The sequence below is a fragment of the Mus musculus genome, chromosome 1, assembly GCF_000001635.26.
Source record: "Mus musculus strain C57BL/6J chromosome 1, GRCm38.p6 C57BL/6J".
NCBI classification, from domain to species: Eukaryota; Metazoa; Chordata; class Mammalia; order Rodentia; family Muridae; genus Mus; species Mus musculus.
This window is the reverse complement of record NC_000067.6, coordinates 177,703,117-177,706,709: the sequence shown is the minus strand read 5'-3', so window position 1 is coordinate 177,706,709 and position 3,593 is coordinate 177,703,117.

Sequence of the window (3,593 nt, the reverse complement as noted above, 5' to 3'; positions counted from 1 at the left end):
AGCCAGTGGAAAGAGATGCAGAGACCCACAGCCAAACATTAGATGGATTTTGAACAGTCATATGGAAGAGCTGAGAGAAGGATAGAGGAACCTGAAGAGGACAGGGACTCCACAGGAAGACCAACAGAGTCAACTAACCTGGACCCTTGGGGGCTCCCAGAGACTCAATCACCAATCAAAGATCGAGCATGGGCTGGACCAAAGTGTCCCCTCCAACCCCGCCTCCACATATGTAGCAGAAGAGTAGCTTGGTCCCAACAACAGGAGTGAAGGGCTTTCTGAATCGATTGCCTGCCTACCTGCCTGTGGATCCTGTTCCCCTAAATGGATTGCTTTGTTTGGTCTCAGTGGGAGAGGATGTGTTTAGTCCTGCAGTGACCTGATGTGTGTTCTTGCCTCTGTGTGTGTGTGTGTGTGTGTGTGTGTGTGTGTGTGTGTGTAGCATGGTGTTATCTAGAGGGGGCTCCCTTCTCAAAGGAGAAGAGGAGGGAGGAACTGGGAGGGGATGTTCTATGAGAGGAGGTGTTGGGAGGAGAGGGGGAACTGATATTGAGATACCCTGCCCTTTCTCTACAGGTGTTGACCTCAAGAATTCTGTAACTAGCTTACTTTCTGTCACTCTTCATCTCGGTCTGTTTCCCAGACAACCCGTCTGTAACTGTTGACACCAGGAGTAGCCCAAGAATGGGAACGATGTTGAGATGAAGTTCTGCGATCGGCGGCCTGCTCTTGGGCTGATAATGAGGATGCTGTACCTGCTTCTAGATGAACACAGCTTAGGCCTGGTCAAAGAGCAGTACAGTTGGCAAATCTTAGCCAGTAGTGAGTGTAGACTGTGCTTCAGTGGGAGGAAATGCAGTAGCAGAGAGAGGAAGTGCATTAGGCCCTAGGGAAACGTGGCCTGGACTGGGAATTAAGGTGATGGGATTTGGTGACTGTTGGACCAGACAATTGATGCCGTTGCACAAATTCCAAGCTCGGTGTGAAAGCCAGGGCTGGATAAAAGGAATTCCCATTTGTAGTAGCTAGAAAGCAGACAAAGTTTGGGGTAAAGCTCATTTTACCTAAAATGAGAATTCTTAAAGGAGTTGAGCTCTCAACCTGGGTAGGTGAGCCATTCCCTGGTCTAGGCTCTGGCTATGTAAGGATGGAATCTGGAGATGAGCACATGGGACTTCAAAATCCCAATTCCCTGCAACTTCCTAAGACAGAAAAATCAACTCTCTACGTTAGCAGTTAGCATCTACCTGCTGGTTAAGAAGATACTGCAGTAGCCATGTTTCTGAAGACAACAGGCACCTTAGTCAGGAACTGCCCTCTTCTGCCCCCTTGAGCATTAGGCAGATAATTACATACTATAGCTCAAGGGGGAAGAGCTGGACCTTCAGAGAAAGAGAAGGGGCTACATAGCCTCTAAGGAGTTGTGAGATCAAGCCAACGTCATCTTTCAAGAGCCAGCACAGTGCAGGTAGGCCTGGGGTGAGGGAATAAATCATAGAGTGGGGTAGGTCAGTGGTGGGGGCTGTGCTGATTATATATTTTTTTCTTAATTTTAAGGGGTTTAGTGGCTTTAATTCTCTGTCTTTCTCTCGGTCTCTGTCTCTTGTGGTTTTGGTCCTAATGAGCTATTTCATGTCTTGCATTTTTCTGTGTGTATGTACATTTTGTATGCGCACGTGTGTAGTATGTGTGTGTGTGTCCACATACACGTGAGCATATGGAGACTAGAGGTACAATAGCAAGTGTCTTACTCTCTCTCTCTCTCTCTCTCTCTCTCTCTCTCTCTCTCTCTCTCACTGTAGAATCACTTACTGAACTTAGAGCTCACTGAACCTAGAGTTCACTGATTTGCCTACCACGCTCCAGGGCTCCTCCTGCCTCCCACTGCTCTCTGAGCTGGGATTACAGGTTTGCACTGCTACACCCGATTTATAACATGGGGGATGGGGATTGGCTTTTACTTGGATGCTGGGTATCTGAACTCAGGTCTCTAAGTTTGTGTTGCAGGGACTTTACTGACTAAGCCATCTCCTCAGTCCCCTCCCCCCTGTATTCTCCATGATCTGTCCTTTGAAGCTTTAACCTGCAGAGAGTACAGAGGAAGCTAATGTTTAGAGACAGTGAAGCTCCCTGGTAGCACAGCCTTGATGCCTAAATCAGCCAATCCAGAGCCCTGAACCATCTCCTTTATCACACCTTAACACATCAGGTCAGTGTGCCCTAAACCATCCCAGGCCACAGGAATTGGACAGCTAGGAATCACCCATACAACCCAGAGCCTGCTGATGCCATTGCCACTATTCAGTCCTAAGCTGTCCCTGCCCTCTCCTGTTCCTGCCAGAGAACAGACCCAGTCAAACACCTCTCCCTTTACCCCACTGCTTCCTGTTTCTTGAATCTGTCACAAGAAATTTCTTAGTGATAATTGTTTCCAAGCTTGCTCTCTCACCGACTCATAGGAATCCTGGTGTTTTGTTTTGTTTTGTTTTTTTCTATCTGAACACTCCCCTGGGTTATGATTGGGTACTCTGGGTGAGAACCCCAGGAGAAAGAGAGGGTGCATTGCTACTGAGGCTCTGAGAGGCAGAGAAAGCAGCATCCTATGGAGACAGGATGTGCAGGACCCAGAGGAAAAGATCAGAAATGTATACAGTCCAGAAGGCTGGAAAATGTGCAGCTGCCCTGCAAGTCTGCAGGGATCAAACCCCAGTCTGAAGGAAGGGCCTGGTTTAAAAAGACCCACCTATGTGTCAAAGTAGGGTTTTACACCTGTCTCCTGGAGATCTTCTATCTGCATGCTGTACTGTGCTTTTACTGGGTATTATCCAAGAAGGCTTGGAAATCTATAGCATGAATACAGTGTGTTTTTCATTTGGAATCTTATAGATGTATTACACATATTGCTCCTTAGCCCTGTAGAGTGTGCCAGCGGTCATATTCTTCCACCTTTAAGGGGGTTCTGGGGACTGAACTTAGTCAGGCTTGTGCCACAAGCACCTTCACCTGCTGAGTCATCTATCCATCTTTGAAAACTTTCTTAAGAAAGTGTTAGTCATTAGGAAGGAAGCAGAACTAATGGTAAACTTTCCATGACTCAGTGACTCAGGGAAAACTGCTCAGCGTACTCCATTTTTGGAAGGAGAGAGAAACAAATTATGTAATATTACAACAATGAATACTTAAATCCTGTTCTCTAGCGGCTGCTGGCAGAAGTGACTGGGGACTCAGAGGAAGGCCAAAGCCATCCTCATAGAGGTTTCTATTTTCCCTATTCATTTGCTCCTTGGAGTATTGTGAATCCCAGGGCCATTAGGGGAAAACCTGTGCAGACCAGCAGGGCAGGCTCTGACAATCCCAAGACAATCTCTCTCTCTCTCTCTCTCTCTCTCTCTCTCTCTCTCTCTCTCTCTCTCTCTCTCTCTCTCTCCTCTCTCTCGTCCCTGTGTCAAATGCATCCCTTTGTCTCCGAGTCATCTTTCCTTACAGAGCTACTGACTCTCAAGTCTGTTGTAGACTGTTGTAGCCACAGATTCGATGGCTGGATGAGAGACAGGGATGCCTCCTGCTCGTCCTGGAAATTTCATTACTGACTT